This window comes from Phodopus roborovskii, unplaced genomic scaffold, assembly GCF_943737965.1.
Source record: "Phodopus roborovskii unplaced genomic scaffold, PHOROB, whole genome shotgun sequence".
Classification (NCBI taxonomy): Eukaryota; Metazoa; Chordata; class Mammalia; order Rodentia; family Cricetidae; genus Phodopus; species Phodopus roborovskii.
This window is the reverse complement of record NW_026125281.1, coordinates 9271265-9286933: the sequence shown is the minus strand read 5'-3', so window position 1 is coordinate 9286933 and position 15669 is coordinate 9271265. Positions and strand designations below refer to the sequence as shown.

General features: G+C 43.3%; 1 protein-coding gene and 1 non-coding gene across 8 annotated transcripts in view; both read right to left on the bottom strand.

The window, feature by feature from the left end:
* Positions 1-15669, bottom strand: part of Ncoa2 (nuclear receptor coactivator 2) — a 215075-nt gene that overhangs the window by 172518 nt on the left and 26888 nt on the right. The gene's annotated exons all lie outside the window — the stretch shown is intronic.
* On the bottom strand, positions 4481-4587 carry LOC127233617 (U6 spliceosomal RNA). The gene has a single exon (XR_007835494.1). It is a non-coding gene; the product is annotated as a U6 spliceosomal RNA (small nuclear RNA).

The window sequence follows — 15669 nt, the reverse complement described above, 5'->3', positions numbered from 1 at the left end:
TTCTGCGGTGGCTATGATGACTAACCTTAGTTGTGAACTGGACTGGACTTAAGGGGGTAGGTCTGCAGGGGTATTTCCTGGAAGGGTTAGGTTATAAGAAGAAGGAAAACCCGCTTCAGAGTGGGTGTCTCAATAGGAGAGGAGCCAAAGGAAAAGCTGATGCTTTTTGCCTGCCCGCCTCCACTCTTGCCTGCTCGCTGTTCCTGCGCGATCCTCCACCGCCATCAGAAGCCAGCATCCTGTGCCTTCTGCTACGACCTGAAGACCATCAGCCCTCCACGGATTCTCCAGCCCTTCAGCACCAGCCTGGGCCGCTGAGTACAGCGGCTTCACAGACCCATCACTTAGAGGGTTCTCATGAAGGGCTTTCTTTCACGAGTCCATCACTTTTTATTCAAAATTCCTTAAAATGTAGCAAGACTAAGCAACACATGATTTTTCGGTGAGTCCTCGGAAACCTTATGACGAAGCACACTGTGAGGGCCCATCACTCTAAGAGCACAGCTCCTATAGAAGGGGTCAGGCTTGACATCCATCCACTAGCTCTGCTAATTAAGCCACGACATTCAGAACAGAATATTTTCAACATTTTTTCCCCTGCTACTAATATAAAAGGAAATTTAGACAAAGATCTCAAGTGAGCATACCCCCATTTTCCATACTGAGTGGACATAACTTCCACATAAGGGTCAGCCAGGTCAAAGGACCTCCAGTGGCCCGCCCTTCCTCTGGGTTCATTCTCTCCAGAGGATTGATTTGAACTCATTTTAAGTCTTGGCAAGTGACTCACCGACTTGATTTTGGTTCACTTATTCTCTAGTTTGTATCTTGCATGTTTCAATTTCTTATTTAATTGTTTGGCTTTCATTTAAAAAAAAATAATTTCTAGGCTAGGAAGATGGCTCAGTGCACCTGCCTGCCTTGCAAGCAAACCCAAGGACAACAGTTCAATCTTTAAAAAAATCAGTTAAAAAATAAAATCAATAGAGCAAATTCCAGGACGGCCAGGAAGGCTACAGAGAAGTACTAAAAATTAAAATAAAATACAATCAAAACGGGAGGAGGTGGGAGGGAAGGCAGGAGGGAGGGAGGGAGGAAGAAGGAAAGCAAAAACAAACAAAAAAACCAGGATTCCTTGGAGTTTCTGGCAGCCAGCCTTGCCTAATCAGCCCAATCCAAGCCAGTGAGAGATTCTGCCTCAAAACAAGTGAATAACCCCAAGGAACAATGCCTGAGGTGTTTGCACATGAGCACAAGCAGCTCTCTAACACAACGTGCACACGCACGCACATCACAAAGAATGCATTCTTCTGTAATTGCACCCTTTAAGTTCCCAGAGAGTCACAAGGGTTTCTCCATGCATGTGACCCAATTAACCTCATAATCTACTTTTTAACAGAGTACTCAAAGCAATTCTTTAAAATAGTCATTTCTAGTCTGGAGGGGCTTAGCACCCTTTTAACTTATTTAATAAGCATGTTTAAACATCGACTGCATTCAGAGTACTAGGTGCCTACGGTAGTAGTTCTCTCCATCATGAGATGAGTACTAATGCTTTCCTTTTTAAATGAGGAAGCTGGAGCTCAAATTGCTGAAAAGAAATCACCAATGCTCCCAAGTTTATGTGGATCAAGGTTTGAGATTGGAACCAATCTTTCTAGCTCTAAAACCAAGGCTCTGTCACCAAGCACACCCATATAAACTAAATGTAGTTGGCATCATGGTACCTTATGCTCAGGAAGAGTATCCATTATGACCTTTCAAGTCTTTGCATTTTTCCAAATGGTAGTATCCTACTTTTCCAATGTAACTCTGCTAATTCTTATGTAACCAAAACTTATTTATTGCCTATCATTTGAATGAACTGCGAAGTATGCTAGTTGCTCACAGTACAGATGGGAACAGTTAAGAAAGAAATCCGTCTTAATCATGACCGAAGCACATAAACTGAAGCCCAAGCGTCCCCCACAGACTAACTGTTGTTACTATATATGCAACACACTCTCATACTTTCTACTCTTTTCTACATTTTTCTAAATGTTTGTTAGGATGTAATAAATAGTTTACAACCTACCTACATCTCACAAGTTTGAGCACTTCCGATATAATGAACTTATTTGTGGGACACATCAAAGACTGCTGTAATTAAAGGTGTGTGGCACACATGTTGGTCCCCAAATGCTTGCTTGTCAACTGTCTAATCCATACTGACACTGTGGCAATTAGCACACTGTGTATAATATTATAAATGCAAATCTAACACAATTAAGCTATTACATACTGGAACGTGAATGCTGATTTAGCTATTCAATGTGTTTATCTCTATTACCATGTCAGCTGTGTGTATGGCACATAGCCAAATCAGCCATGATCAATCAATATGAAGAACATTAAAAAAATATTCAAAACAAGACGACATGTGCTGACCTCCACTAGTAAAACCACACAAGAGGTCCTCTGCAAGGGGGGATAACTTTTTGGGGTGGGGGGTGAGACAAGGTTTCTCTGTGAAACAGTCCTGGTTGTCCTGGGACTCACACTGTAGGCCTCGAACTCACAGAGATCCACTTGCCTCTACCTCCTGGATATGGGGATTAAAGGTGTGAGCCTCCACAGCCCAGCTAAGGGGGGATAGAGTTCTCAAAATCACTTTGTATGACACATTCAATCCCTATTTATTTACTGAGGCTCTACTACATGCCAAACACTGTCCTGGGTCCTGGGGACCATGAAATAAGTAAGATAATGGGAGGGGGAAAAAACAAACAAACAAACAAGCCAAAAGGCCCATCCAATGAAATCTTTAGTCCACTAGAAACTGAATCATTTCCTGCCATATCCTAACTCCAAATTACTGCTTGAAGCCCTCAGCTGAGAAATCTCCCCACGCCCAAAGGTCAACAGGAAAATTGCCACCAATGGCAGGGGCATCTCAATGGGAAAACAACAGCAGGACCTAAGCCTGCCGCCTCGACTCTGAGGAGTGATGCCCCATGAGTCTATTGGGCTTCTAGCTCCATCTGGCGCTGTTGGCTTCCCTCTGGGAACAGAGGTCGACCTACACACATGGAACCCAAGTAAGAGCCTGCTATTTTCACATGGAACCTGTTAGAACATCAAAGCTGCCCTAAGGGTTAGAAGGCCCCAAGAGCTCCACTTATAAACTAAAAGTTGTACAGAGACCCGTGTTCAGACTTAAACTTGGAGCAGAGAAAGGATAATGCCTAGAAATGTTTGCACATTACCTATTTCAATATGAAGACATGTTTTATTGATGTAAGTAAATCCTTTCTTCCTAAAGAGCAAGCCAACGGGAACACACGAACACAAGGTTCCCTATCAGTTGCCTGCTTCACCTGGAAAGGGTGCATGAGGGCTTCTTACCCCAGTCCCTTGCGAAGCTTTGGGACTCACAAGCAGTCACTACCCTGTGAAACATCCAATGGAGTCACTACAAACACTGGCTGTGTTCACTGAACCAGGAGCATGGCTGCTGTGGCCACGGTCCAGTACTCTGGACATTCATGTTTTCTCTAGGAAACAGCCCTTTCCAGTCTTCTGAGTGCTTGCGATTCTCTCTTCTGCTGAAGGTAGAAAACTAAGTGAGCATCCTCTGCTGGAAACAAGTGTGCCTCCGCATTTCTGCTATCAAGTCCTAGTGTCTCTGTCTCCCTGTCTCTGTCTCTCTTTCCCCGCTCGCCCCCTGTTTTTCAAGACAGGGTTTCTCTGTGTAGCTTTGGAGCCTGTCCTGGAACTCGCACTAAAAGTAACATCAAGGACAACTTGAACTTTATCAAACTTAAAGGCTCTTGTTTACCAAAAGAAAGTATCAAGACGACGACAACTCGATTGCAGAAATGGTGACAGCGCCTATCACAAACCCATGCCCCCGCCTCGAGACGCGGCTGTGGGGAAACCTCCTCCATACTACCCAGCAGCAGCCCACTCCACATAAACTGATCAGCTTGGGACCAAGGAGTAAAGCGCGGCATGAGTTCAAAGTTAGCTGTGTGAGCGAAGCCATTGGTCTTCTGACAAAATGGTTACTATTCAAGAAGTTAGCACGTGTTTTTCTGGTACAACTTACTGGAAATTCACTATTTGTCCCTTCATCTCACCTTTGAAGTTACTAAAGACCCAAGACAAAACACATAAATAGCAAGCTGCCCTACCAGTCTTCAGTGTGAATTTAATTAGTAGTGCAAACAGAGCTCTTGCATTTAAGAGCAGCTCATAACACATCTTTAGGAGGCCCCAGGAAGCCTGGATGCTGCTGGTTCTCCCACCAAGAGCATCCCTAGCCATGCACCTCCCACCCAGAGCATCCCTAGGAATTTGTCTTCTTAATTCCCCTTCCATCTGCACAGAGGATTAAGTATCTCTGCCAGTTAAAATATTACTTGTGGAGTACTATCCCAACGTGCACTCTGGCCAAACACATCATTTAAGTAATAAAGATTAACATTTATAAGAAAAAAAAAAAGGCATGGAATGCTTCATGAATTTGAGTGTCATCCTTTTGAAGGGGCCATGCTAATCTCCTCTGTATCGTCCCAATTTTGGTGTATGTATTGCCAAAGTGAACACTAAAGGTAAACTTTAAATAATAAGATGAATCAAAATTTTGTCTAAAATTACTCTGGGTAACTTTGGAGTAAAGACCCTGATCCTAAGTTCTTAGCAGCTTTCCACATTAACTCATGCATCACAAACCTCTTTGTAGACAAAATGTTTACATTTGTAGCTTAAAGAAAATGACTAAGTATAAAAATTTAAACATGTTTTAAATAAAACTGTCATTATAAAAACTTAATTTGGGGTTAAGGATTTAGCTCAGTGGTAAAACACTGAGCATAGGCCTGGACTCGGGCCTCAGCAGGGGGAGGAGGGGGAGGCTTAATTTACTTTAAACTGTGAATACTCTTTTTTAACTCAAGAAAAAATGAATTTTTTTTGCTAAAAATTATCTCTTATTGTTCAAAAGCAGTAGATTCTGTTTCTAGCTTACAGATCTTAAAACCAACCCTTCCATTATTACAATTTCAAACAAGTTTAATTATGAGCAAACACATTTCTAAATCTCCAAACCGAATGCCAATATTTATGAAGCCCCGTCCTTTTTTCTAAAGGAACACAGTAAGTCAATTCAGAGACCCTGGAACAGGCAACTAGGGGTTAATGGGAATAGAAACTCAACCCCCTAGGAAGAATCCAAGGAAAACGGAACTTCTGGAAAATCCCAAGTATTTTAAACCAAAACCTAGACATACCCAGGTTTAAGAAGCCAAGTGGCCCGGCCTAATGCTCCCACCTTCCACACGGACAGCAGAGTGGAACACTCTATCACTTTATGTGGCTGCTCTCTCAATGCCCACTAAGCACGGATAGAAAGGGCTGAGTTTGGAGCACATATTTACTATATTGCTCAAAAGATTTAAAGATAAACCAGGAAAGTTTAAAAGTTTCTTTACAAACGTTTGGAGTCTGTTGAACAAGAGAAGTAAACAAGGAAGGTATTAACCCTATGTGACCGGAAAGTTTATAGTCAGACATGTAGAAGACATTAGTTACTTTTCTTTCTGTTACTAGGCTAAAACAGTGTGGACCAAGTTTGTTTTGTCCTACAGAGTGGCAGCAAAGACAGGCACAGACAGAGGCTGCATCAAGAAGCTGAGAGCTCACATCCTTTAACAGAAGAGAAGAGTGTACATGGCAGCTAACAGAGCCTTTTTAATCTCAAAGCCCTCCAGTGACACACCTCATCCAGCAAGGCTGAACCACCTAAGCCTCCCCAGCTGGTTACCAAGTGTGTTCAAATGCCTGCGCCTAAGTAGGACATTTCTCATTCAAAGCACCAGACCATGCTAGAGTGCATGGCAGCTTTGGTGCAGAGACTAGAATCTGGAAGCAGCCCAACCTCCTCTCCCTGGTGAGTGGATGAATAGGCTGGGGTGTGACTGCACTCTGGAGTACTGACCACGATGAGAAAGCATAAGCTAACTCTAAACAGCTAAGTGCAAACGGTGTACAACTCCATTCACACCATAAAGAGAACAGATCGAAGCTGCCAGTCAAAGGGTGACAGCAGCAGGTGATTTAAAAATACAGTAAAACATCTAATCCTATACATTTGTGTCTGTATCTCATTACAGACATTTGTCAAAGCCTGCAATTTTATATTTTAAAAGGTGGAGACATACACATGGACACACAGACACACACAGACTCTGTCTCTCTCTCTCTCACACACACACAATTAATTTTATTTCTAACCCTCAAAACAAAGAGAATCTCTCTCTCTCTCTCACACACACACACACAATTTTATTTCTAACCCTCAAAACAAAATTAAGAGAATCCTAATTATCTCAGGCGTATTCCAGAAACAAAAGGTGTGGTGGTTCACGCCTTTAATTCCAGCACTCTGATAGAGACAGAGGCCAGCAGATCTGTGTGAGTTTGAAGCCAGCCTGCTCTATGAAACAGACCAGCCACCACAGCATAAGGAGATGGAGACGGTCTCAAAAGCAAACAAACAAAAACTACAATGTTTCTTCTCCCACAACTGATACAATGTACAGCACTGGTAGACATACCAACTAAATGGGGCAACGTAGGTAGAGAACACTCGAAGAATAGTTTGAAATGAGGGAGAGAGCTAGATGACAGAGTGCCAGGATGGATTTTACATGCAGCTAAAATCTCCAAAGCCGGGAAAAATGGGGGGGGGGGGGGGGAATTACCCTAGCTATGTATCCAAGAACACCATAGAAGTGCGGAATCTGAAGGAAAAAAAACGACGCACTCCAAAACCGATCTGCAGGTGAGGCGACCACAGGAAATACGGTCTGCAGGGTGGGAGGGACAGGAAGTACAGTCTGCAGGGTGGGAGGGACAGGAAGTACAGTCTGCAGGGTGGGAGGGACAGGAAGTACAGTTTGCAGGGTGGGAGGAAACAGACACGAGAAATGGTTAATCAGCTGATTAATTTGAGAACAGTAATTCTGACATTTTAGGAAAATTAATTTTTTCAAAGAGAAACCACATTAAGTTGAAAATAGAAACAGAATAAATGGACTTTTTTCTTTGGGACAGGGTCTCTGTTTTATATCGCTCTGGGCTGTGTCCAAGCTAGCCATGAACTCACAAATAATCACCTGCCTCTACCTCCCAAGTACTAGGATTAAAGGCATGGCAGCTGTGCTGGGCTAGATCTTGGGAGAATAAATCAGATGATGCATACTCAAGTCCCTAAGTGTAAATGTGTGACTAGTTTTGCTACACCCCCTCTATGCTAATGAGCAGGAGAATCTTTTAGCTAGTTAGCCAACCCCACTACAGTCACTGGCCATAAATACAGAAGGTAAGCCAGAGAATCGCATGTGTGGGACAGTCTCTCGGATACTCCTATTGAGTTCCCAGTAACACTACAAAATGAACACTACTCAGTGTGCTGAAGGGGCTGCACTATTCTGAATCAGCCAGGCAGGGCCCATAAGGTCACAGGTGTGTTTCAGTCTGTTCGTGCAGACAGTGTGGGAACTCTGGAGTGGGTAGAACTCTGGAGTGGGTATCCATTCCCATCTGGTGCAAGTATAGGAGGGTTTCAAGACAAAAACCAAATGATACATTTATTCAGCACCCCTCTATGCTGCCCTGAGCCTTTCTAGCTTTGTTTTGCTATTTGAACACATTTGAGACAAATCAGTATTTGGTACAGATACATAGTAGTTGCTTTCCAAACAGCTGGGGAAAAAAAATACACTCATTTCGACCTAATAAATATGCATGAACAGACACAAGATTGTAGACAGGCCTAACAAATCCAGGACTCTTTACCTGTACCATTCTCTTCTAAACCTGCAATTCAAAGCCAAATTTGGCATCACCGTATTCCTTTCAGCTTTATCTTCAAGTAGACCACAGATATTCTTTAGAAGAGAATGCCTCCAGTTTCTGTACATCCAGAATGTTCACCATTAAAGTCCAGTTTCTCACAGCACCCTTTGAAGTTCTAAGCAAATGTCTTTCAAATGTGTTGACTGTTCCATGTGGGACAGAACCACACCAGTGGCAACACAGAAACATTTAAGTTTTCTGAGAGAGAGAGAGAGAGAGAGAGAGAGAGAGAGAGAGAGAGAGAGAGAGAGAGAGAAATTGAGGATATTAAGTGTTACTATGTAAACTGATTCCACTCTGGTCTTAATCACAGTCTAGTAAGAAAGTGATCAATTTTTTTTTTTAAATCTCAGCTTTGTGGGAGAGGCAGTGAATAGGAATAAGTATATTCATGTACTATACATACATACATACATATATTCATCATGTCAATCTGAATGTTACAAATGGCTTTTCTACCTAAAATGTTTCAATTCTTTATTTTGTTTTTTTCATAAGCATTCTATTCAGAATATCTAATGCCCGAATTTGGGTTTGTGTTTGTTTGTTTGTTTACTTTGGAGCCTGTCCTGGAAATAGCTCTTGTAGACCAGGCTGGTCTCAAACTCACAGAGATCAGCCTGCCTCTAGCTGCTGTGTCTTGTTAGGAGACGCTGAACACTGTTTTGAAATTAAACAAATTCAAATTAACAGCATTTTGGAGCTTACCATGAAAATGTGTTTGCCAGTTTCTGAAGCACTGTGGGCATAATGGCACTAATTGCTACTGTTCCTTTTGTCCTCAGGAGGCAACTACATTCCCAGATACCCTGAAAGACTACCAACAGAGCAGTACTTACACCAATAACGTATATAAATATGACTGCTGGGAGTGTGACATGGATTGTGGAGCCGCTGCATATAGGGACCAGTAATCACAGTACTTGGGCTTTTAGTACCAACTAGCTCCTGGCACAAACAGTTTCAATTTAAATGTTTGATTATCAGTTTCCATGTATTAAGTGGTACCATTCAAAATGTTAGAAAATTCTCAGTGTAATAATTATGGATCCAAATGCTAAAGATGTTTTAAGAACTAGTTTTTTAAAAAGTGAAAGGGGGGGGAGAGAGGGAGAGAGAGAGAGAGAGAATGACAGGAAGACCCCTCTGGCATAAAGGCAGCCTACAGAACAGTATGCCCATCTAAGCTGTGACTTCAGGAAGACAGCTCGGGTCAAATGAACACGACAGATAGGTTCTTTCCCATTCCAAATGAGGCCTAGGAAACCAGCAGAGACGGTTCAAAGGTGTCATGGTGCTGCAAGACAACGCAAAGCATGAGTTTTTACATGGAATGGGAGGTGCAGTGAGTGAGTTAGCAGCAACGATTCAGGATGGGAGGCTGCAGAAAGCCACCCAGGGTTGAGCAAGGCCTGTAACAGAGATCATTCCAGACAGCATGCCCTCGGTAAAGGTGGTCAATGAGTGAAGTCTGGTAAAGTGCCACTCAGGCTGGAGGAATGGCTGGGGGCAGCACACAGAGAGAGAGGAGGCTGCCAAACACCAGAGATCAGAGCCTCCCCAAACAAGACAAGCGGCCAGACAAATGGGGTGATGGGAGGTGTCAGTCTGTAACTATGTTTCTCTTATTGGTTAATGAATAAAGCACTGTTGGCCAACAGGAAAGCAAGATAGGTGGGACTAGGAGACAAGGAGGATTGAGAAGGAGGTAGGAGGAGTCAACATATAAGACCAAAAGAGCAGAGGTCCGGGTCTTCTCTCCAGTAAGATAAGACCCTGTGAAAATACTTAGATTAACAGAAATGGGTTCATACTTAAGACAGAACTAACCAATAAGTAATGCTAGCTAGTAACAGGCCAACAGCTTTGTATCTAATACAGCATCTCTGTGTGTTATTTGGGGCTGGCGCGGCTCTGGGACCAGGCAGGCAGGAAAACACAGGGGGCAGTTTTTGGAGATTTCAGATCCAAGGATCTTGAAGGTGGATGAAAGAGCAAAGTGAAAGGGAGAGAAACACAGCCATTATCTGTGTTTTTATACCAAGGAAGATCTGGGCCGCAAGAAGATTCAGCAGATAAAGGGTTAAAAACACTGGCTACCAAGCCTCTAGATGTGAATGCCACCCCTGACTCCCTCAGATTACCCTGTCTCAATGTAGGAATGATGGCACTCCAGCACCAGACAAAGACATGAACACACAGACGGCAGACGGACACACACACACACACACACACACACACACACGGCTTTTATTAGTTCATTCCTTTTAAGACATCCGCTACTGAGGCTAAAGTAATCCATTACAATAAGTCACTGATTCTATTTTCCCTACAGTGGTGGTGAAGTTTGGTAAGAGCCAGGTTCTAATGGTTTATTACAATCTTTCACTGAGTTCAAGAATAATTAGGACAGTGGTCACTGGCCTGAAGTCATTTCTTAGAGTGACCCTCCCCAACACCTCCTGTGGCAAAGTCTCTACAGGGTTTCCTATAACACAAGCCGGCCCTGAACTACCTATGGATGACAGCACAGGATAAACTTGACCTGCCTCCTCCCACCTCTGGGTGCTGCAATTCTACAGGCACACGCCACCACACCTAGTCCATGAGTTGCTGGGGATCGAACCTAAGGCCTCTCAAACGACCCGCAAACACTACAACTGAGTTACATCCCTAGCCTGAAGAGTCCACTTTTTATATGTCCTGTGAATTACCGGATAAGGATGGGATCGACATCGCTGCCACGGGGGGCTACTGGACTAAACTAGGGACGCGCTGGGTGTCTTCTAGCTAAGGGGACAGTTCTCCCGGGGAGGACAGCGGCTGGGTCAGCTTTATGTACACCTCAGGATGCTATCGCCTTAGCTGTTTCTCATTATACATTTGCCACTTTCTTCACATTTCTCCATATCTGGCAGCATTGCTAAAATAATAAGCTTAAGTAACAGTTTGAACAGGTTATAATATTCCTATCATGAACAAAATGGATAGATTTCCTGGGAACTCACAGTTCATTTGACACACTGAAAGATTATATACAAATTCAATTTCTGTAATTCAAACAATTTAAACATAGTTTAGAAAATACTCATTTAAGAAAGCCTTAGTACAACAGGTTCTTTGATAAAATTGGATGTGTAATTGAGTGTATAAACCCGAACATACACCAACATAAAATGAATAAATCAGCCTTGATTAATCTGGTTTTCTAAGTCTGGATTTCCTTAAAGTTTGCTCGTCTTTGACACCTGTCAAAAACTGCCTTATAGGTCAGGTAAGGTGACATGGATCTGAAATCCCAGCCATCCGGAGACTGAGGCAGGAGGATGGCAAAGTATAGGTATGTCCCTGGGCTACAAAGCAGACCCTATCTCAAAGTCAAATGTCTTGGCATCTGCTGCAAACAGGCTTATTATGAACACCGTACAAGCGATGGCTCACATGAGACTGGGTCACAGAAATGTGATTTACTGGCGCGGGCTTGGGCTGACTTAGGAAGTCACTGCATCTTGCACCCTGCTTGGCTCTTAAAGGCAAGGACAGAGTACATAAAGCCTTCACCATCAGTGGTGATTACTCAGGGGATGACAACCACTCCACAGGGAACAGCATAGCCAGACTACTGGCTCTCAACTTGAGGGCTGTGACCCCTTGGGGGCGTGTTCAATGACCCTTTCACAGGAGTTGCCTAAGACCATCAGAAAAGACAGATATTTATGATTCACAACAGCAGCAAAATTACAGCCATGAAGTAGCAACGAAATAATTTTTTTGGTTGGGGTCACGACAACCTGAGGAACTAAAGGGTCACAGCATTAGGAAGGTTGAGAATCAATGCCCTAGAGACCTAAGGGAACAAACAGGCTTAAACAAGACTGGGAGTCAGTTTTGGGTACAGGAAGGCTGTGTGGCTCTCTGTGCTTTCTTAAGGGGTAAAAGAAGAAGATGCAACACACGGGCGGAAACAGACCCAGTGTTTTTGCAGGATCCTAGATATCTCTGATCACATGGCAGAAAAGATGGGGCCAGCGCAGAGAACCAGAGACTACCTGACAGAAAAGTCCAGGCTTCATTCCTGTAACACTCCCGATTGTTTCCTGGCTATGTGAGAAAGCTACATGTCAAGTAACACAGCTGAGAAATAAACGCCTTTATTGTGTCTAAGTAAAGGCCCACACCTGGAATCCCAGCAGCTGGGAGGCAGAAGCGAGAGCATCAGGCTGGTCACAAGCCACATCGGGAAAGGAGCCACACTGGAATACAGGAGACCCTATCTCAAAACATGGACGGGCAGATCTGCGGGAATGGGGAGACGGGAAGGAAGCTTGCAACCCTTGCAAGCTGTGGGAGGAAAGAGGATCTCAGCAGCAACAATAGGGACCGACAAGTGACTTAAAATTACAAAAACCCCTCTATCCAGGGCAGAGTGCTGTGCTAGCACATGTAAAAGCCTGTGACGATCTCCAGTACCACACAAGAGAGGGAAGGAGCCGGTGTCCGGAGACAGAGGCAGCCGCTCTGTGAGTCCCACGCCAGCCTTTGTCTCCAAAGCAAGTTCCAGGCCAGCTATGGTTAGAGAGGAAGACTCTGTCTCAAAAACAAAACAAAACAAAAAAGCTAAATAAATGCACATAACCTTTGCTGTGTTAACTAATAAGTATATGTTATGTTGTTACACCAAAACTAAGGGTAAACATACCATGTACCTGTACTAGTAACTTATACCCTTGAAAATGGTAAAACAGGGGGAGGGCCTGGGCCCTGCTCCAATTGATGTGACAGGCTTTGAAGATCCCCCATGAAGGCCTCACCCTCCCTGGGGAGCAGAAAGGGGGTGGGGTAGGGGATCTGTGGGGGGACAGGGGAGGAGGGGAGGGGGAGGGAACTGGGGTTGACATGTAAAACAAGAATAAAATAAAAAAAGGAAATGGTAAAGCGATAAATTTTGAAATGTACTCTATTAAATAATAAAAAAATACATTAATAAAGGCACTGAACAATCTAGAATTCTCCAAAATACACTTAAAACAGCAATATCAAATCAACACGGGAGAGGCTAAGGCTCACAGCGACTTCTGCCGTGCACATAGAACATGAGCCACTGACGAGGAAAGCTCTAGTGTGAGGGAGACCCACCTACTGCTAATCACAAGTGCTGTGAGAAGCCCTGCACAGGCTTCATGCCACACCAGAGCCCAAGATGGAAACCCTGTTCTTTCTGTCATCATCACAGAGACCTCTGGGGGGGTGGGGCCTATTCTAAAAGCTGAACTTCTAAGGTATCTTTTAAACAAAAGAGTCTATTATTAGTAAATAAGCAGAAGCCCATTGATTTATGAAATATAAATATTCACAAATAGATACCGTATATCCATATGTATTTTTAATACTAAAGTATTAAAATTATCAAGCTAAATCAGTAACTGATGAAAAAATATCAGGCTAAATCACATTAACTGTTAGTCAACTCAACCAAAAAAAAGTGGAAATTTACTGAATCGGGTACTGAATTAATGGGCAACAAAAACAAAATGACAAAAAAAAAAAAATATAACCCAGACATATGAGTACATTCATTCTGAAACCCCACATAGAAAAAAAAGAAAAAATAAATTCCAAACATAATTTAAAACAGTGATTCTGGAAACCAGAATCTGGTCTAAAATTCTCAGAGCTCAAAGGTCATCCACCCACAAAGGACAGCAGCTACCAAAGCTCTCTCCATTGTTAAAAAGGGGGACAAATTGCGTATTAGTGCAAAAGTTAGACAGGAATATTTAGCATCCAGAACCGCGAAGATAAGTTGGAGTAAGTATTCCCTAGCAGGTTCCAAAACAGCCCCAAATGGAGTGCCACCAATATTAGTTATGTATAACTTAATGATTCAAGCGAGGCCAGGCGTATGGACTTCTGGGGACACGCTCCACCAAGAGAGGCCTCCCATCTTACAGAAAGCAACCAACACTTGTCCACAAGGTAGATCACCATCAGCCAACAGATGCACGCCAAACAGGCCACACATACAGGCTACTTCACCATTCCAGAAGGTTCTATCTATAAAGTCAGCTCCCCACTCCAGCCACAGGCAACATTTCCCTCATTTCTGTTGCTACATCTCACTTGCGCTCCAAAGTTTACAGAGAGAGACACAGATCAGTGTGACTGTTACCTTTCTCTCTCACGGATTGCTTTTTTACAGCAAAATCATATTCCCATGTGTGAGTTCTCCAGTCCCCGGCGGCCGTAGGAGTAAGCCACTATAAACATCCGCACACAAAGACCCACAGGCACTTCTCATACCCTGAGAGAAACGGTGAGGGATATGCCAAGCGTCTTCTACACCGCAGATGCTCTCTAAGAGACTGCACACTAGCCAGGCACGGCCCTGGCCCTGCCTTTGGTTGCCTCTCCCCCTGCACTAGGAACGGTCTTTGCCTTTCTTAACTTTTATCTCTATATAAATTTAAGCAACGATGAAAACTGGGTTGACCATTAGAGTGTAGGAGTTACTTGGTTTTTTGTTTGTGTGTGTGTGGGGGTTGTTTGGTTGGTTTTGATTTGGTAGGTTGGTTTGTGTTTTTACTATGCTGTTTCTCTTTTTTTAGACAGGGTCTCACTACTTGCTTAAGTTGTTCTGGAACTCACTGAAAGCCCAGGCTGGTTATTAAGTTGCAATCCTCCAGGGCTGGGGTGACAGGTTTGGCTCCTCTTTACAGATTTTACACGTTGGGTTTTGTTTTGGTTTTATTTTGTGTGAATATTTCTTTCTCCCAATCTGTGGCCTACCTTTTCATTTTAACAGTTTCTTTGGGATAGACAGCTTTAACTATGAAGCCCTATTCATCATTTTTTTCATAATTAGTCCTTTAGCGTTCCAACAAATCCTTGCCTATGCCCAAGTCATAATATTATCTTTTTCTAAGTTTTCACATTTTAGCTTTTCTATTTAGATCTATGAGGCATTTAGAAGGAAAAGGTCAAGACAAGGTTCATTTGTATTAAGAAAACTTCATCAGGGGCCAGAATGGCTAAGAGCGCAGACGGCTCTTCCAGAGGACAGGGTTCAATTCCCACCACCCATATGACAGCTCACAACTGTCTGTAACTGGACCTGACACCCTCACACAGACATACATGCAGGCAAAACTTTAACAGTCATTTAAAAATTCTTTTTTAAACATAATAAAAAGAATCCCCAGAACCCTCATTAAAAAAAAAGGGGGGGAGGAGAAAAAGAAAAAAAGAGAAGAAAATTTCATCAAAAAAGTAATCTATGTGCCTAGGTTTGGTGACACAGCTTTAATCCTAGCGTTCGGGAGCAGAGGCACGTGAATCTCTGAATTTGAGGCCCAATTTCTCGGAATGAGTTAGTTCTCATAAAAGCAAGGTGTTATAAAACAGCAAGGGTGGCCCCCGGATCCCTCTGGCTTCCAGGCTCACCATGCAATGCCTCACACACACATTCCCACTACTATGAGGCCAGTACCCATGGATCCTCCTCAACAACTCCCATACGGCAAAACCGTGAATTAAATAAATCTCTCTTCTCTTTTGAAAAATGAAAAATATTGTTATTCTGTGTGTGTGTGTGTGTTATGCTGAGGTTGTTCGATCCCCTGGAAGTCGGGTGTGAACAGTTGTGAGCTACCATGCAGAGCTAGGACTCAAGCCCGAGTCCCCTGGAAAAGCAGCAGTGCTGGTGGCCACTGAGCCACCTCATCAGTTCCCCCTCTTTTTTATAAACACTCAGCTCAGCTGTCCTGTTACAAC